This window comes from Lampetra fluviatilis, chromosome 27, assembly GCF_964198595.1.
Source record: "Lampetra fluviatilis chromosome 27, kcLamFluv1.1, whole genome shotgun sequence".
Lineage (NCBI taxonomy): Eukaryota > Metazoa > Chordata > Hyperoartia > Petromyzontiformes > Petromyzontidae > Lampetra > Lampetra fluviatilis.
This window is the reverse complement of record NC_136301.1, coordinates 10,377,181-10,397,904: the sequence shown is the minus strand read 5'-3', so window position 1 is coordinate 10,397,904 and position 20,724 is coordinate 10,377,181. Positions and strand designations below refer to the sequence as shown.

At 54.4% G+C, this 20,724-nt stretch overlaps 1 pseudogene; it reads left to right on the top strand.

Moving 5' to 3' along the window:
• Nucleotides 1-950: 950 nt before the first annotated feature.
• On the top strand, nucleotides 951-7,116 carry LOC144942479 (trace amine-associated receptor 365 pseudogene; annotated as a pseudogene).
• The last annotated feature ends 13,608 nt before the right edge of the window (nucleotides 7,117-20,724 follow it).

The window sequence follows — 20,724 nt, the reverse complement described above, 5'->3', positions numbered from 1 at the left end:
TGGTTGTGTGCGTAGGTGGGTACGTGAGTGTGTACGTTTGTGAGTATGTGGGTAGGTGAATGTTTGTGTAGGTGAGTGGTTGGGTAGGTCTGTAGGTGAGCGTGTAGGTAGGTGGGTAGGTGAGTGTGTGGGTAGGTGGGTAGGTGAGTGTGTGGGTGGGTGAATAGGTGTGTATGTAGATGGGTGCGTGAGTGTGTGAGTGTGTGGGTGGGTGGATAGGTGAGTGTGTGAGGGTGGGTGGAGCACACACTCAGGGTTGGTGGATCAGACAGATGAACTCCCTTCCCGTGTGAGTTGCGATGCCATGCACCCTGGCTCGCCAGAAGGAGGCAGTACAGCAAGTGCGTACTAATCTCCATCTGTTCCATACGTACGGGATAAGAGCGTTGACCCATTGCACGCGTGAATCTTCTCCGGGTGCTCCGGTTTTCTCCCGCACGTGTGAACACACTCACCACTCGATCGATAGCACCTTCACCTACATAGAGGACCGCAGAGCTCGGGCAATTATTGCCAGCGCTGGCTGCTCACCTACCTCACTCACCAAACCACTCAACCACCAAATCTCTCACCTATACAAAACAAGGCAAAGATTTCCCAGTAAACGCCTGTAACAGACTGTTGGGGCAAGTGCTGTTAGCGAGCAGCACCTATGAAGGCCGGCACGGCACACGAGGGGCTGGGTGGCCAACACCACGCCCGGTCGCCTTTGTCTCTCTAGTGGCGACGTTTACACGCTGCACCGGGTACTCATTTCAGGCTGAGTCGACCTAGGCGATGCCTGGTTCAGATAACCGTCACTCGTGTTGACGTGAGCGATGTGTCGACCCCGGTTCGCCGGGTTCGTAGCGCAGCGCGCTAACCACTGCCCCACCGCTCACAGCCCCCCCCCTCGCCCCGCCACCTGCGTAGCCACCACCTCCACCACCTCTCAACAACCTCTAGTCACCATGACCCGAAACAGCAGCAGCAGCGGCGGTGGCGGCGGCGGCAGCAGCTGCAAGGTCCAATTCAACAACCTCAACTGCACGGGCCCGTACCTCCCCGCCGTGGACCGCTCCATCATCCTCACCATCATCACCGTCTCCATCGTGGCCACGGTCCTCGGCAACCTTCTCATCGTCGGCGCCGTCGCCTCGTCGCGCCAGCTGCGCACGCGCGCCAACGCGCTCGCACTCTCGCTCGCCGTGTCCGACCTCCTCATCGGCCTCCTCATCATGCCCGTGAGGATGCTGGGCACCGTCTACCAGTGCTGGTTCTTCGACGAGGTGCTGTGCCACGTGGCGTACTTCGTTGACTACACGCTCACCACCTCGTCGATCTTCCACGTGGGCGCCATCGCCTACGACCGGCACGTGGCCATCTGCGACCCGCTCCGCTACCCGGCACGGTAAAGAGCCGCAGCCGGCAGCGGTGCTAGCACCAATAGCGCAGCTAGAACTAAACCAATCGTGATTCGAAGCTTTCGTGAATGCAGGAATCCATAATCTTTGGTTCTTTCGGTAAAGTCACGTAGGTGGAAAATGAAATAAATCAAGACGTTTCGGGCGCAACACAAGCCCGAAACGTTGTGATTTATTTTATTTTTTACCTACGTGACTTTACCAAAAGATCCAAAGAGTATAACTAAACCGATGTTTTTGTATTTACCAGGTAAGGCTCGCTGAGCTATGTAGATCTTTTTTTTTTTATCAGAAGCGACCTCTGCGTTTAGAATCAACGTCACGCGTTTAGTAGACTTTGTGGCTGCTATAAATGTCCACGTGATAAGCCACTTCGTTGAGCTGTCAGTTTGTGGCCAGGTCGCTTTTGTAAAATAGCAAAACAGCTCAGTGGACCTTACCTGGAAAAATAAAAATAGTTAATATTTTTTTCTTTGGTTACGTACTGTGCGAAAGAATTTCAGCATACATACGTACTCTAAACGCATGTTTTTTTTATGTGGAGGAAATAACCGTAGGACCTGCATAAAAATCCACGCGACCACGGGGAGAGAGAGACACGCGTACACTCAAAATATACAGCAGCAGGCGTCAGGGCTGGAATCGAACCCACGACCTCCTGTATACCAGGCGAGGTAGTTAACATCTCCTAGGCACCGTGGGGCCAAAGCTACGAGCTGTGGCCCCCTTGACAAGCACCGTGTAACCTGAGTAAAATAACATTGGACGTAGAACTCCGTTTCTGGGATATTGTTTGCATTCGATACGGGCGTCAATTATATTGCAAAGAGGTTACCACTACGGAACTGTAGCGGTTGCATCTTTGCGAAGAAGGAGCGCCACCCACAGCGTTAAATGATGGAGACCGTGAGCGTAACGATGATGCTATTAGAGCAAGAGGAGGCCGCGATGCATAATCGCCTCCAGGTGCCCCCGTGCGAGACAGATCCCAACATCGGGACTCCCACCTGACCCATTGCCGTCACTACGTCACTGATAATGTCGTAATTACACCACTGGGCACAACAACCACTGACAAACTACAACAACAACAACAAACTCAATAGGGTCGTCAGTAACAACACCACCGCGTGTGTGTGGGGGGGGGAGCGGTGGTGCAGCGGTTAGCGCGCTGCATTTCCGAACCCGGCGGCCCAAGTTCAATAGTCGTTCACGACGACCAACACCCAGTGACCGCTGAACCGTTGCTGGGCCTGCCCTAGGTCGACTCAACCTCAAATGAGTAACTGGTGCGGTGTGTAGACGTCGCCGCGAGGGAGACAAAGGCGTCCGGGCGCGTTGCTGACCACCGATCCCCCTTCCGCGCCGTGCCGGCCTTCATAGGTGCTACCCGCTAGCAGCACTTGCCCCAACAGTCTGATAAAGGCTATATGGGGGGCCTTTGTCTTTGTGGCCTTACAAGGGACGAATAGGCCACTGGTGCTATGATCAAATGACCAATCCCTAAGACAATCTATAAATGTACTTACATGTAAATATATATCACAAATTATCTATGTATATAAAATACAAACATGCATATATATACATGGGCCATTACGTTAAACGTACATTTAGTAGGCGATGTTTCGAGCAGTTGCGCTTCTTCATAGAGCCATGTGATTTGAAGGAAGGGAAAATTGCACGAAAGAATATAAAATATATGCTGAATGTGTTCGTGTATTGTTTAACAAGTATATCAATATATCGATTACAACTCTCATATATATATAAACATTTAAATGGGCATTTCTCGAAAATAAATAATAGGCGACGTTTCGGGCGACGGCCCTTCTTCATAGCTCACCATGTGCTATAAAGGGCCGATTATATATTGTAAATGTTATATATACCGTATACAAACACACAGTATACAGAATATAGATATATGCATCGATTATCCGGCATCCAACTTTATCCGGCGGTGCTGGGCCGATCCGGCGAAACTGCTCCGGAAGCTGTAATCCCCAGTCCAGCGATGTTGTTGTTGATGTTGTTGTTGATGTTGTTGTTGAAGCAAGAGCGGAGTGGTACGAACTCACAGCGAGTGCCGGATTGAGCTAGTGCGGGGCCTGTAGCATATGCTATAAAGGGGCCCGAAATATGAAAACACAATTTTTTTACTTGCATAGTGAAGTAATTGTATTTTTCCATTTGCTATACAGCCAGACAATACGACGAATCGCTAACCTTACACACCCAGTCGTTCATAAAAGTATGAGGTGGTATAGTACTATAGCAATAGAGCAAGTGCAGAATCACTGAACCGGAATTGATAGCTTGAAAGTGTTTAGCGCGGGACCCTTGAACGTGCGGGGCCCGTAGCTACATTTGTAGCTACTTTTGCTACGCGGATAATCCGGCACTGCTCACAGAACCCCATCCGGAGTCTTCGAAATGAGAGAAAATAGGTACCTTTTTACAGTAGGATATTTATTTTGGTCAATTTTGTTACGTTTATTTAGGCCGATTTCACACAATAAACGAATGTAAAGCACACAAAAATAAACATATACATAACAACGCGTAAAAACATGTTGTTAAAAAATGTGCAAAACATTTGCTATTTAAATTAAATTAACGATGTGGTAATCATGAATATCCGGTGCCCCCCTTCCCCCTCCCCCCGAAGCCACCGGATAATGATCCGGCTGCTTCGAAAATCGATGATCGATAATGTAATCGATGATCTTCTGTCGCTGTCGTTTTAAGACCGCAGCGTTACCGAATGGCACTGCACTTTTTCCGAAAACGCCCTCCACCCGTACCACCGCAAGCCGCCGCTACGCCCGGCCGCCTTTGTCTCCCCACTTCGCGTGTTTAACGCGCTCGAAAACAGGGCGCTCATTGGGGGGGGGGGGGGGGGTGGGGGACGCTCGGTCAGAATCGGAAACTGAATATTTATTTGGGCTGGGAAAACCCCGATGAGCTATGAATCTTTTTAGGAGATGTTAACTACCTCGCCTGGTATACAGGAGGTCGTCGTGGGTTCAATCCCGACCCTGACGCCTGCTGTTGTATATTTGGAGTCTGCGTGTCTCTCTCTCCCCGTGCTCGCGTGTATTTTTCCTCGGGGTCCTCCGGTTTTCCCCTCCACATTTAGAAACACGCGTTTAGAGTATTTGCCCGCAATACATTTCGACACGATAAGCCACTTCGGTGAACTATCATTTCTGAGAAAGAACTACGTTTTGCCCAGCGGGGCCTTACCTGGGAGAAGAAAAAAAGTTTATTAGTTTAATCGTTTTTAGTTTTACAACGACAAGCAATACAAATACCCAGACATAAAGCTCTTTTCGCAGATGTCCAGTAGGGGCTGACCATGAAGTTACAACCACAATACAAAGTTAAAAGTATATTATAGGTAAGCAAGTCATTAAAATTAACTAAATACATGAGCATAAAAAATATGACTACGAACTGCACGAGTACATACATTCCTGCGATTTTTCAATAACTAAATGCAATATTTGTCAAGGCAGTAAAACAACAACAACAATTCCAGACGACATCAGTCTCTCAATAACGTTGCACATTTAAAACAGAACTGTCGGTGGTCAGCATCAGGGTTACAAATCACAGTTTGCCAATGCGGTTGTATCCAGCACCAATCTTCGGCGTCGGAAAATGTTTTTGACAGAGAGGGGGTGCGATGGGTTGTTTCAAAACGTCGCTGCTGCAACGCCCAATGGCTTCTCCACCGACTCTTATTCTTGTTGCCGGGAGAGTTAAACGGCGATTCGAGTGGACCTTGGGGGGAGGGAAAAGCCGGGGAACCGATTCAGATATCGGGAGAGCTTAGAACCGGTCCCGAGTTCGATTCCCGCTCACGGCCACCAACACCAGTGACGAGTATCTGATTCGGTACTGGGCCTCTCCTCGGTCGACTCAGCCTAAAAATGAGTAACATAATGCGATGTGTAAACTTCGCCACTCGTGAAGCAAGGCGGCCGGGCGTGGTGCTGGCCACCCACCCCCTCGTGTGCCATGCCGACCTTCATAGGTGCTCGATAACAGCACTTGCCCCAACAGTCTGTTAAGGCTACACGGGGATCTTTGTCTTTGTTTGGTGGCTACGCGGCTGCACGTGGCTGCCTGTAACCCAGATGTGTAGAGATGCTGTGAGAGTCCCCTTCCTAAAACGAATTGATTTTAATTTGACCAGGTAAGGCCCACTGAGCGATGTCGCTCTTCTTCAGAAGCGACCTGGCCACAAATGATAGCTCAACGAAGTGGGTCATCGTCGCGTGTAAATGTAGAGCCGCTGTAAACGTAGCAGCTCTAAAAGCACTTTCCAGGGCGTGGTGATGGCTCACCAATCACCTCGTTTGCCGTGCCCGGCCTTCATAGGCACTCAACGAAAGCACTTTCGCCAACAGTCTGTTCATAGGCTGCACGGAGGATCTTTGTCTTGGGGGCAAGGCCATAGCCGTGGAGTCAACATTGGGGGGGACAAAATCTTCCAGGGGGTCTGGGGGTCCCCCCCCCCCCCGCCCCATGAAAAAAAATCTAAATTTGAAAACGAATTTCCTGCCATTTCCTGCCTAAAATCGTAAAAAAATCACTAACATAGGATTGACTTTTTAAAATATTTTTTTTACAATAATGTCTAATAGTGTATTGTATTAAATTGCTCAGTTCTTTCTTTTTTACCTTTTCTTGTTTCATTGTATGTAATGGCAGAGATTCGGGATTAATAAAGTACAACCATAACCACAATCATATGAATATAAATCTATTTTTTTGCAATATATTGGGGGGAGGGGACATTTTGAGCATATTTTAATATTTATTGGGGGGGGGGATGTGTCCCCCCCCCCCAATATATATTATAAGTACGGCCTTGCTTGGGGGGTATGGGGGGGGGGGTGAGAATGTTAACGAGTCTATCCCAGAACTTGCCGGGTTCCCATAATTCTTAGTTTTTTTCCGGTAAAGTCACGTAGGTAAAACATCAAAATTAATGAAAATAAAATAAAATAAAAACAAAAATCACGACGTTTCGGAGGCAACACAGCCACGCCAGCCGCTGAGCCGCCACTCACCCGACCCAACCACCCCGCCCGCCCGCCGCAGGGTGACGAACCGCACCTTGGGGCTGATGCTGGTGCTCTGCTGGCTCGGAGCGGCCCTCTTCACGGCGCCCACCCTCATCAGCCTGGTGCCCACGTGGTCGCGCGGCGTCATCGAGCGCGTGGGCTGCCCGGACGACTGTTCGTTCTTCGTGAGCGTGGGCTTCCACTTCTTCTTCGGCGAGACCACCTACCTCGTCTCGCTCGTCACCGTCATCGGCGTCTACGCCAAGATCTACGTGGTGGCTCGCAGGCAGGCGCGGCAGATCCAAGCCAACACCACCACCAGCAACAGCAAATCCGCGTGGTCCAATATGAAACGAGAACACAACGCGGCCAAGACCCTCGGTGCCATCATCGGCGTCTTCATGTTCGCGTGGCTGCCCTTCGTGGTGGTGGTCACCACGACGCCCGGCGTGACGAGCGTCGCCGTCGCCGTGGCGCTGGAGGTCACCATGTGGATGGGCTACGCGAGCTCGGCGGTGAACCCGTTCCTATACGCGCTGCTCAACCGCCACTTTCGCGCCGCCTTCCGCGACGTCCTCTGCCTGAGGGGCGCCATCGGGGACAGGCGGACGGGCTCGGCCGCGGAGCTCGACTGACGGCGGGGAGAGATAGGGTGGAGGCGGGGGGGAGAGAGATCGGGAGAGAGATGGGGGGAGAGATGGGGTGGGAGATGGGGGGAGAGAGATGGGGAGAGAGATGGGGAGAGAGAGATGGGGGAGAGAGATGGGGGGAGAGATGGGGTGGGAGATGGGGAGAGAGAGATGGGGAGAGAGATGGGGGGAGAAATGGGGTGGGACATGGGAGGAGAGAGATAGGGAGAGAGAGATGGGGAGAGAGAGATGGGAGAGAGATGGGTGGAGAGATGGGGTGGAAGATGGGGAGAGAGAGATGGGGAGAGAGATGGGGAGAGAGAGATGGGGAGAGAGATGGGGGGAGAGATGGGGGGAGAGAGATGGGGGGAGAGATGGGAGGAGAGAGATGGGGAGAGAGAGATGGGGAGAGAGATGGGGGAGAGATGGGGTGAGAGATGGGGTGGGAGATGGTGTGGAAGATGGGGAGAGAGATGGGGGGAGAGATGGGAGGAGATAGATGGGGAGAGAGAGATGGGGAGAGAGATGGGGGGAGAGATGTGGGGAGAGATGGGGTGGAGGCGGGTGAGAGATGGGAGAGAGATGGGGTGGGAGATGGGGCGAGAGAGATGGGAGGAGAGCGATGGGGAGAGATATGGGGGTGGGCGGTGTGGGAGATATAGGGTGGAAGAGATGGGTTGGAGAGATGGGGAGAGAGTTGGGGGGAGAGATGGGGTGAGAGATGGGGTTGGAGATGGGGGGATAGATGGGGTGAGAGAGATGGAGAGAGAGATGGGGGGGGGGAGATGGGGTCAGAGATGGGTTGGAGAGATGTGGGGGGGGGCAAATGGAATGAGAGAGATGGGGTGGGAAAGATGGGGGAGATGGGGTGGGAGAGAGCTATTAAACTCCTTTTCACAGATGTCCAGTAGAGACGCGGGGAGTGGTGGGGAGGCAGAGACAGGGAGAGAGTAGAGTAGTTTTGTCGTGGACGTCATGTGGTGGTGGTGGTGGTGTTGGCCCTCGTTTGCCGTGCCGGCCTTCATAGTTGCTACTCGCAAACAGCGCTTGCCCCAAAAGTCTGTTGAAGGCTATACGGGGGATCTTTGTCTTTGGTGTAGGAGGCGAACATGTGAACCGGTGCTAGGCCTCACCCTAGGTCGACTCAGCCTTAAATAAGTACCTGGTGCGGTGTGTAAACATCAGCATTGGGGAGTCCACAACGGCGACTGGCGTGGTCGTGCTGTCCACCCACCCCCTGGTGCGCCTTGCCGGCCTTCATCGGCGTGTCTGACCTCTAGGCCACTGGGCGTGTCTGACCTCTGACCCACTCGGCGTGTCTGACCTCTGACCCACTCGGCGTGTCTGACCTCTGACCCACTCGGCGTGTCTGACCCCTGACCCACTGGGCGTGTTTGACCTTTGACCCACTGGGCGTGTTTGACCTCCGAGACACTGGGCGTGTTTGACCTCTGAGTCACTCGGCGTGTCTGACCTCTGAGCCACTCGGCGTGTCTGACCTCTGAGTCACTCGGCGTGTCTGACCTTTGACCCACTCGGCGTGTCTGACCTCTGAGCCACTGGGCGTGTGTGACTTCTGACCCACTCGGCGTGTCTGACCTCTGACTCACTCGGCGTTTCTTACCTCTGACCCACTGGGCGTTTTTGACCTTTGACCCACTGGGCGTGTTTGACCTCTGAGTCACTCGCAGTGTCTGACCTCTGAGCCACTCGGCGTGTCTGACCTCTGAGCAACTGGGCGTGTCTGACCTCTCAGTAACTCCACCTCCTGCTGCCTTGGCTGTGTCCATCTCTCCCTCATCCTCCGCCAACCTCCGTTCGTTGTCGACTTTGTTAACGCGGGAATCGTGGTGGCCGTGTAAACGAGAGATCGTGGTTATTGACGGACACGTGCAAGGGTGAACATCGTGCATTAGCAGTGGCTTGACGACTGTAATGTTGGTGGTGTTCTTAATGATGATGATCTCAATATATTTCAATAAATCGGTAGGATAATAATTTATGATGATGACGATGATATTGATGATTATGGTGATGATGGTGCTAATGTTGATGAGGATGATGATTTGGATGATGATGACGATGATGGTGTTGTGTCTGATTAACTTATTTTGCACAGACGAATGCATTTAGTCACACGCACCCAACAAAAACACACACACGTACACACAATTGATATAGATACCCCGTATACTGATAACAGACTGTTGGGGCAAGTGCTGTTAGCAAGCATCACACGTATTCGTATGTATGTTGAACTTCTTTCGCACCGTACGTAGCCAACCTTACCCGCAAACCATGTAAATATTCACACGTGATTACGTAATCGTGCCCCCCACCCCTCCCCCCACCCCTCCTTGCCCCCCTCCCCCTTACAGACAGGCAAGAGAGAGGGTTCTTAGCTATGTGTAATGTAGTAACTCGGCGGGAGACGACTTCACGGGTAACACACTCTTTATTTTATCCAACTCGTTCACAGGTGACTAACACCTACTTTGTATCTCGGGTGACAAACACCCACTTAGTATCTCGGGTGACAAACACCCACTTAGTATCTCGGGTGACAAACACCCACTTAGCTACTTGGCGACTAACGCCCACTGAGCTACTCGGATGACCAACATCCACTTAGTATCTCGGGTGACAACCACCCACTTAGCTACTCGGCGACTAACGCCACTGAGCTACTCGGATGACCAACATCCACTTAGCTACTCGGCGACTAACGCCCCTGAGCTACTCGGGACACTCCCTGCCCGGGGTATCCGTCTCGACTGTGGGTCCCCAGCCCGACCCACGGGGGCGTCGGACCCCGGGTCCCACAGCCTCGCCTCCGAGCCACACAGGGCCCCCGGTCCCCACAAGGACGGCGGGACTAGGGGTCTCGTGGCACTAGGTCTTCAGCTCCGTCTTCGGGTCTTCAACTGGGTAACTCTCCCCGAGTGCTCTCGCGCGTCCCCCTTTATACCCCACCTGCGGACGTCGCTGCGAGCACCCACTTATTCGACCAATCGCCGGGCGCTGGCTACGATCCTCTTTTCCCACATCTCATCGTGCCTCACCACTCACGCCGCGCCGCCCCGTCATCTGTCACTCCCGGCGCGCGCGTCCACACCACGCCCACAACGCGTGCCCAACCCCGCACCCCGCGCCGCCCCGTGATCCATCACTGTCACAGTCGGCGCACGTCAATACCACCACTACATCACCCCCTACCACATAGCTCGCAGCCGACCCGGCTGCTATAAAAATATACAAACCCCCTGTGTGCCCCGTAACACAACACAACAACTAACGTAACAACACAACACGACGCGAACACTACCATCCGCAACCATCAACCAATGCCACCGCGACAATAGAACAATATATACAAACCGGCGAGTGACAATAGCAATGTGTATGCAGAAAGGAAAATAAATGGAAATTTTTTTTTTTCTTTCGACTCGTGCAGTGTCCCATCCTTTCCGAGCGTCCCTACAACGGGACATTACCCCGGCAGAGGGGAACACCGGGCGAGCTCGGTGTTGAGAAAAAAACGTCTTCATGAAAATTGTTGTGCCCTAGCCCGAGTCCGCCTTGCCGGTCCGTCGTACGGCACCAGACGCGGTTGAACGTCCGGCGGTGCCAGCGGTTCAGAAAGACATCGGCCAGGCACCGAGGACCCGTGCGTGCCGCGGGGTTCAGGCTCCCGACGGTTAGCAGCCGTCAAGCCCGAGGCACCTGGGGGTGGGTCAGGTGGAAACACGTGAGGAGCAGCCTGCGACACCTCCCTCCCCGAGTCGACGGTCACATCACACGCCCGGTCGTTACGGCACAGAACGGGGTCACACGGTGCCGTATAGGGCTTCAGTCGGGAGGGGTGCACGTACCAACGGCGTTTTTCCCATTTAATCTGTATACTCTGGGGTCGTGCAACCCGCACAATTTCCACCGGTCCCCTCCAAGGTCTCAACAACTTGGGGGACGTAGCCAACGGTGCATGTGGACAATGCAGCCAGGCCTTATCGCCTGGTTTCCAATCATGCGTATGCACCCTCCGCTCATGCAATCTCTCGTTCGCAATTTGCCGCGACCGCGAATTCAACCTTGCCGCCTCCCGCGCTTCAGTCAATTTGGCGATATTAAATTTGATGTGGTCTGCCAATTTAGATTTTGCACGTGGCTGGGAAATCCCCAGTTGGACGTCCATGGCCGGATCGGCCTCCCGCCCATACATAAGAAAAAATGGGGAAAACCCCGTCGCCGCATGAGGGGCCATTCGATAGGCCGCGAGTACCCCCGGCACCTGTAAGTCCCAATCAACCTGATCGTCGCAGACCTGTTGGCACAACATAGACGTAATCGTCCTGTTCAGACGCTCAACCATCCCGTCAGTCTGCGGGTGGTAGGGGGAAGTACGCACTTTCATTGTACCCAACAGGTCGCACACCTCGCGCAACAAACCGCTCGAAAAATTATTTCCTTGATCCGTCAGCAAGCGTTCGGGGGCGCCCTTGTCCAAAACATAACCCTGGACGAAGGCGTCCGCCACCGCTGCAGCCGACTGGTTGGCGAGTGGCCATGCCATGGGCCATCGGGTGAAGTATTCTACGCCAACCAGCAGGAACCTATTTCCCCTCGGTGTAGCAGGAAAGGGCCCCAAGATGTCCAACGCAACCAATTCGTTTGTGCGCGAAACTTGAATGGATTGCAGCAGTGGATTAGCTGCCAATGGTGGCGGTTTTCTTTTGGCGCACCCTACGCATCCCTTAAGAATGTTCGCCACGTCGTTACCCATCCCCGGCCAATAATAGTCTCGCTGGATTAGGGCGAGCGTTTTTTGAAAACCCAGATGCATGAGCCGTTCATGAGCTGCCAGAACGACCTTACCCCGCATAGCAACAGGCACAACGAGCACGTGACCCCGGGACATGTTGTCCCACTTCATCAAAAGGCCCTGTCTGCACACCCAGGAACCGACCCGCGCATCCCCTACCTCAGGAGCGCCAACTTTTCGACGTAGCGTAAGTAGGGAGCTGTCGGACATTTGGAGACGGCCCCACTCAATGAGGGGCAATGACAACAGCGAATCCCTCCCCGTGGGAGCGTCGACTCCCAATTGCACTTTGGACAAGTTAGCAGAACCGGCACACAACGAGTCCAACCACTCTGTCCCCTCATCACTTGGAGGATGCGCCTCGACAGTGAAATCCGCTTGAGACACGAGCCGTTCCTCAATGGGTAGCGGCGCGGCGTGAGCCAGCACCGTTCCCTGCACAATTTCGGCCGGCCGCGACCCCGTATTCAGGACCCTTACGAACGGCTCACTGTCCCCTCTCACCATGGTTTGAGCAACCGCTAAGTCGAGGCCCCTTCTGGCCCTGTTAGACGGCCCCAACGGCCCCCCCTGTGCCACCGCGCCCACCTCGAGTGGCTTCCTCAACCGACGGGGTACCAACATTTTCGATCCCGGGGGCACCCTTACAGTCTGAGTTGCCAGCGCCTGCACCGTCGCACAAACCGTGCGTATTTTGGTAGGGCTCGTCAAGAACGCAAGCCGCCGACCTGACGGAAGCTCAATGCAGGCCTGATCTATGAGAATTTTGATGGGCATTTTGGACAAAAAGTCCGTACCTAGCAAACAGGGAACGGCCAGCGATGATGATACAAAAATAGGGCCCGCCAATTTGATGTCACCAATGCAAATAGTCGCCCGAATCTGGCCGATGATCCCCAGGGATCCCCCATTCGCCGCATTAAATGGCACGTCTACTGGCAGAAGGGGTCTACTTTGGACGGGAAGAATGTTATAAATAAGGTCCGAGATGATGGTGGCCGACGCACCCGTGTCAACAAGCACCCGGACCTCAACCCCGTCAATGAAGCCCGTTACCACGGACGACCCGGCCGACGCAGCCACGATCCTGTGGGCCAATTCGGACCACTCGACTGCTTGCGGGCCGCGTACGGACCCCCCTCGCCGAAATGAACCCCCGGCACCCAGCCGCGAACCCCCCACCGCCAAGCGGCGACCCGAATGTGCCGTGTTTGTGGACCGAACGTGTGAGGTGCCGCGACTTGCCGGGTTTTGTTGGGATGACTTGTGGCCCTGGTCGTCGTCCCGACGTGGTCCTGTGGCGCGCTGACGCGGGGCCCGGCACCCGGCTGCGACGTGACCCCGAAGGCCGCAGTTGTAGCAGACGACGGACGTCGTAGGTTTCGGTTGCTCCAGCTTGCGGGGCGAACGTGTGGGCGAACGACCTCCCGTTCTCCACTCCCCCGGACGCGATGCAGCGAAGGCCTGCACCTGCACCGCAGCTGGCTGAGGTTCGGCGATCGTGGCTGCCAGTACCGCGTTCCCCGGCAAATTGCAGACGACCCCCGGCCTGCGTTTGAGGACCTCGTACGCGTGAATGCTCGTGGCGATCGCCAGGGAGCAGATATCCATCTCGTCCGCCACATTGATGGGGACCCCCAACTCGTGGGCCAACACCAGCAGCTGCTCCGTCACCATGGCGTCTTTCCCCTCTTTATCCATGCGGGGAAAAGCTGCGTCCGCCAAGGCGAGTAGTGCCGTGCGATAGGCGAGCGTCGTTTCTCCAGCCACCTTCCGCCGATCGTAGAACTGGTGGCGACACGTGGAGGGCGGCCCGAACACCTTCGCCATCAGGTGTAGTGCGGCCTGGAGCGTAGAGCGGGACGACCTTGCAGCAGATGTGAAGGCTGCAAGCGCGTCGTCGTCAAGCATCGCTGGCAACGCACGCAGGGCAGTGGTGTCGGACCACCCCGACATCTCCTGATGAGCGAGGAACCTTCGTTGGAAGGCTCCCCAGTCGCCCCCATCCGCCTTGAACGCCGACAGCGCGGGCAATCTTTGCTGGAGGACCCGATCGTCGTCGACGTCGGAGAGATTTTCCCGCGCTCCGCTGTAGTTGTCTAAAATGTCGGCTCGGTTGTCAGGCGCAAAATGGAGAGCTCCGGCGCGCGCTGATGACGTGGGCTGCGCTGCGCGGAGGTGTCCGGCCACGTGGCGTCCGTGTTTCCCGCCAATCAATGGCGGCCCCTCAAAAACGGCGGGAACTTCCAGACTTTTGGCGCGAAGCGCCTTTTGGCGGGATCCCGCCAGCCTCGCTCCTTCCTCCAACCCCGCAGCCGTTTTCTCGCCCGCTGGAACGGAGATCTCGGCCAAGATTGCAGCGGCGGCGAGCAGCAACTCCGCCAACCGGGAGTGTGCGTCTTGGAGGCTGGTGTCGGAGGCAAGCAGAGCATCGGCCATCACCCCGAGGTGCTGCATCGGCGGCCACTCCTCGTCCTCTCCTCCCGAGGTTGGTGTCCCCGGTACGCCGTCGTCGTCCCGACCTCGCTCGTGGGTACGGGTAGTCTTCCTTGTGTCCATACTTCTTGAAGACAGGTTCACTTCTGACACCAGTTGTAATGTAGTAACTCGGCGGGAGACGACTTCACGGGTAACACACTCTTTATTTTATCCAACTCGTTCACAGGTGACTAACACCTACTTTGTATCTCGGGTGACAAACACCCACTTAGTATCTCGGGTGACAAACACCCACTTAGTATCTCGGGTGACAAACACCCACTTAGCTACTTGGCGACTAACGCCCACTGAGCTACTCGGATGACCAACATCCACTTAGTATCTCGGGTGACAACCACCCACTTAGCTACTCGGCGACTAACGCCACTGAGCTACTCGGATGACCAACATCCACTTAGCTACTCGGCGACTAACGCCCCTGAGCTACTCGGGACACTCCCTGCCCGGGGTATCCGTCTCGACTGTGGGTCCCCAGCCCGACCCACGGGGGCGTCGGACCCCGGGTCCCACAGCCTCGCCTCCGAGCCACACAGGGCCCCCGGTCCCCACAAGGACGGCGGGACTAGGGGTCTCGTGGCACTAGGTCTTCAGCTCCGTCTTCGGGTCTTCAACTGGGTAACTCTCCCCGAGTGCTCTCGCGCGTCCCCCTTTATACCCCACCTGCGGACGTCGCTGCGAGCACCCACTTATTCGACCAATCGCCGGGCGCTGGCTACGATCCTCTTTTCCCACATCTCATCGTGCCTCACCACTCACGCCGCGCCGCCCCGTCATCTGTCACTCCCGGCGCGCGCGTCCACACCACGCCCACAACGCGTGCCCAACCCCGCACCCCGCGCCGCCCCGTGATCCATCACTGTCACAGTCGGCGCACGTCAATACCACCACTACATATGCATTACACCCTGTCGGTCCGTCCATCCGTCCTTGTGTGTTCGTGGGGTCATGAAAACTCATGTATATGGACTCCACTACTTACGTACATTCGATTAACGAACTTTCAGAGATACGAACAAACATGTCCGTATGTCCAGTTGCCTGTTCGGACCGAGAGTCGTAAGTTCACCTGCTACGCAATAGATGGCGGTGATGGCTACTACTTCTGCAGAACGTGAAGAACCAGTGGCATCTACATCTGCAAAACGTGAAGAACCAGCGGCATCTACAGCTACAGGAGATTGTACAGCTTTAAAAGCCATTCTCCATGTTTAATGTACACGCCGTACAACGTGTTTGGAATCGACAGGAGTAAAGTTGGGTTGACGAACAAATCGACTTACGAACAGATCACTGGAACCTAACGCCTTCGTGAGTAGAGGAGTCCCTGTAGAATTGATCCGACACGAATGGGACTCGAGTGTGAAGTCGCGTGGCTATTAGAGACTCCGCCGATAGAAACACTGGCCGAGTCATTTTTGTGAAACTATGTATTTAAACTTTTATTTATTTTACCAGGGTAGTAATATAATAATTAATAGCACTAAATTGTTAATTTAACTACTTTTAAGTTGACTGATGTGAAATACGAAAAGCGCTTTTTCGTCCCGGGGCATACGTCATGGTATCCGTGTACTTTTTTAACCGTAAACGCCATGGTTTGTCAGTTTAAAAGGTCACAAGATATCCGCGCAGACAGACACGCAGACACACACGCACACAGACAGACAGACACGATAAGCCACATAGAAACCTATGGACTTGGAGACCCACGCATAAACGCACATAGAGACCCAGGGACTCACACATAGACTCACGTACAGGGACTGACAGATGACTCACATAGAGACCCAGGAACTCGGAGACCCATACATAGACTCACATAGGTCGCTTCTGCAAAAGAGCTGTATAACTCAGTGGGCCTTACCCGGTAAAATAAAAAACGAGTTCGACTTCCTGTACACCAGGCGAAGTAGTTAATATCTCGCCACCGCGGGGACCCCGACCTTGCCCTCCCTCCCTCACGGGTGTACAGAGCTCGTGGCACCACGGGAGATCGATCAGATGTGCGGGGTTCAACGACCCGTCGAGCCGCGCATTCATCTGCCCATTCGCATTCCCATATTAAACAAAGGCACAATGGCAGAGGCTCGCCTGTTGCATTGGCTTGGTCGGCTTGCAAACAAAGAAAATCAGCTCTCTGCCTGATAGAGGCAAGGAGTCGACGACTCAGCAATGCGTGTGTAATGACTGGGAATGTCACTGTGTGGTGCCGGGCCTGCGAGGCCACGGCGGGATGTATACTGTTGGGTGTACACTCCGGACACGGGATGTAGTACCAGTAATATGTTATTTTAATTTATTATTTTATTTTTAGACGTGACTTAACCGAAAAGAACCAAAGAATAATTCCTGCAGTCACGAAAGCTCCTAAATTAAGATGTAGTACCAGCCCTAGTGGGGGCTTGGGTGAGCGCTGGTTAAGCGTGGTGGCACCACGCACAGCGTGCGGTGCGGGCTCCCGTAGAGAGAGCGACAGAGTGTCAGCCAGCTAGGGTTATGTTGAGGGGCATGATACTCTGGCTGACCTGGGGACATGTGACCGGATGATACTGGAGGGGGGCCACCGGTGGAGGGGGCCAATGGGTGGTCACATGGTCTGAGAAGAACTCTCGAGAGAGATCGAGAAGGTGGGCGGGCAAGAGGCGGAGCCAGCCCCAGCCCAGCCCGATATAAGTGGGGCCCTGTGAGGGGCTCGGGGTTCTTACTGTTTGAGAGGCAGCAGATCCACGTCAAGCTTGAAGAAGCTTCCAGCCACCTGGTCCGGGACCCAGCTTGTGGTCCGGACCGGGATAGTGGAACCGTGTCTAGTTCCGCCATAGCGTGGTTAGTTGGGTGGTCACCACCCGAGAGTGTGTTGTGTTAATAGCCTCGAGTATGTTGTGCTAAGAGTTTAATAAAACGTGTTGCTCCCAAAAGAATGTCTGCGACTCAGTTGGACTTACTACAACTAGTGTCGCTAGTGGCCATCTTGCTAGGAAATAGCTAGCGGTACACAGTCATGTCTACACATCGCAGAGTTCATACACGGGCATTGGACGATGAAGACGATGAAGAGCTGATTCCGCCCACGGCCGCTGACGACGGAGCGGAGGCGCTGCCAGTGGAGAAGAGCGCCGTCGGTGCACGCGGCGCCTCGCCATCGTTGGAGGTGCTTCTTCAGATGGCGTCCTTTATCTGCTGCGGCGAAAGAGGGAGTGGCAGAGTCGTCTGGATGGAGCGACTCGGCCAGAATTTTACAAAGGGCGGGAACGTCGGCGCAGCCTGCGCTCGCGGCCGCCATTTTACCGCCAAGCTTGAAGTGGAGCTGTCCTCGCTGATGGACATCTCATAGCTCTGCCGCTGACTGCCCTTCATTAGAGAATTTATTGCTGCCAGCGGCGACTGGGTAGCGTTTAAGCGGCGATTTCTCACCATTGCCAACTTGGTGGGATGGACGGAGGCGCTGAGAGCGCTGCCCGCCACCCTTGACGACGATGCCTTGGTGCCATTCCTCGCCATCCTGCCGACTGAACAATCCACCCTCACGCAGGCGTTCGACCAGATGTCAGCTGTTTTTGAGCCTCCGTTGAACACCCGTCAAAAGTTCGCCATAAGACGTAAAGGGGAGGGTGAGTCGGCTCTCGCCCACCGTAGTGCGCCACGGTCTTGACGCCTTGGTCCTCGACCTCTATGCTGTGCTTCCCGCTGAGGACGATGCGGTGTCTTCACTCTGGGTCACCAGGTGCATCCAGGCGCAGCAGACACTGCACCGCGACAGAGTGTTGGTGGCGTGCTCCACATCCTCCACAGAGCCGGAGGCCTGCCACGGAGACTGAGCCTGCTCCTGCATGCTTGCTGCAACAGCGGGGTGGCATCCATCGGGGTGCTGACTATCGGTGGAGGGACGACAGGTGATGGGCGAGGTCTTCATCGTCCCACTCCAGGAGTGGCTGGGTTGTCTGCTACAACTGCTGCCTGCCGAGGCACGTCCAGTCAGGCTGTCGGGTTCCTCGACATTGGCCCCCGGGAAGTCCGCCTTCCTACGACTCTCTGCTTCATAAGGTGAGTCGCAGCGCACCCCACACTCGGCCCCGGGGTTCACTTCACTCATCGGGGGGGTCCTGTTTGGGTCGGGGTCGCGCGCGGGTTCGGGGGGAGTCGGAATGTGTTTGTAACGTGCGCCCGCTCCGACCGGATCAGTGGTCGGAGCTGGCCCATCGAGTGGTCGCGGCGGCCGCGGGTTTGTCGGCCGTGCTCGTTGATACCGGCATGTCTTCGACCATTATTTCCGAACTTAGCTATAACATTTTACCTCCCCGGTGTCGCGTTTTGGAACCTGTGAATGCTCTGTGTTTTGCCGCCAATGGTGGATCATTGGGAATAATCGGACGGATAATGGCTGAGTTGCGTATCGCCGATGTCAAATTGTCGGGTCACATTTTGGTTTCTACAGCCCTAGCCGTCCCGTGTTTGCTCAGGACCGATTTTCTAGGCAAGATGCCCGTGAAGATTTGTGTTGATCAGGGCTGTCTGGAATTGCTGTCGGGATGGCGTATGGCATTTCTTCCATCGCCGACTCGTATGTCTTCCGCTAACGCTACGGTGCAAGCTATTGCTTGCCGTACAGTGTGGATTCCGCCTGGTGCACAAAGGTTAGTGCCCCTCTGGTTGCGAAAACTGCTCGATGTGCACACAGCGGATGAGGGTGTTGTTTGGGGCCCTGCAATAAACTCAATCGTGGTATGTCGCTAGTGGCAGCCCAGACATTGGTGTCCCAGGACCAAGAACCTTTCATTCAGGTTCTTAATGCTGGGCCGGACACAATGGTCATCCAGGAGGTTAACGTGCTAGCACATGCTTTGTCGGTGCATCCAGAGAGGGACATTGTGGGAAGTGTCGGAGTCGGCGCTCAGGCTCGTGGGTTCCGGGATGTGGATGAGTGATGGATTGATAAACTTTGCTTTGAGTGTGGTGATTTATATATGAGACAAAGGGGGAAGCTGCGTGATCTCTTGCGTGAATTTTCTGACATTTTTAGCAAAAGTCTATTTGATTTTGGCCGCACGTCCCTTTTGAGCCACATATTGATATGGGCGATGCTGCCCCGATTCGGCAAAATCCTTTCCGCTTGAGCCCGGACGAAAAGGAACATGCTCATGTGGCGGTTGATAAGATGATGGCCGCGGACATCATCTCATCATCCACCAGTCCATGGGGTGCCCCGATCGTGCTTGTCAAGAAGCACAGTGGCAGCTTGCGATGTTGTGTTGATTTCCGCAAGCTCAAAAAGGTTTCCGTCATGGATACATACCCCTTGCCACTAATGGACGATTCCCTGGATGCCCTGACGGGAGCACGGTTCTTTTCTATCCTTGACTTATCGGGATTTTGGCAATTGCCGTTCGATGATGCTTCCAAGCCCAAGACAGCCTTTCGTATGCCGCAAGGGTTGTTCGAATTTAACCGGCTCCCTATGGGCCTCCACTCTGCGCCAGCCATGTTTCAGAGGCTGATGGAGCTGGTTTTAGCGTGCATCCAGTGGGATTTGTGCCTAATATATTTGGACGATGTTATTGTCTTCGGTCGTACATTCGATGAACATTTGGATCGCCTGTGGGCTGTTTTCCTTAAGATGCGTGCGGCCGACCTGAAATATGAACCACAGAATTGTCACTTCCTCGAAAATCGGTTCGATATTTGGGTCACATAGTCAGTGAATCGGGTATCGCTACGGTCCGGAGAAGACGGCATGTGTCCGCACGTGGCCGACACCCACCTCGGCGATTTGTCGCCGGTTTTGCATCCATTGCAAAGCATCTCCATGCCTTGATTGCTAAGGGGCAAAAATTTAATTGGGGGGAGGAGGAGGAAGCCGCATTCCGCTCCATTCGCGATGGGCTGGTCAACGCCCCTCCCCTGTGTTATCCGATTTTTCATTACCGTTAGTTTTGGATACAGATGCCAGTAATACCGGTATTGGTGCGGTATTATCTCAAGTTGTCAATGGCGTGGAGCATGTGGTCGCTTATGGGCAGGGTGCTGTCCCTGGCCGAGTAGCGGTACTGCGTTACGCGCCGGGAATAGTTGGCCATTGTGGTTTTCGTGCAGCAATACTGGCGTTATCTGTACGGCAGCCATTTCGAGGTGCGCTCCGACCACGTAGCACTCCAATCCTGCAGGATTTTTCTTTCCGTGTTACGTATCACAAAGGTTCTTGTCACACGAACGCCGATGCCCTTTCATGATTGCCCGCGGATGGCGGGTGTGCATGCTTTTTGGGTTCCGGTCTTTGTCGACCGACCGAGTCAACCTCCCCC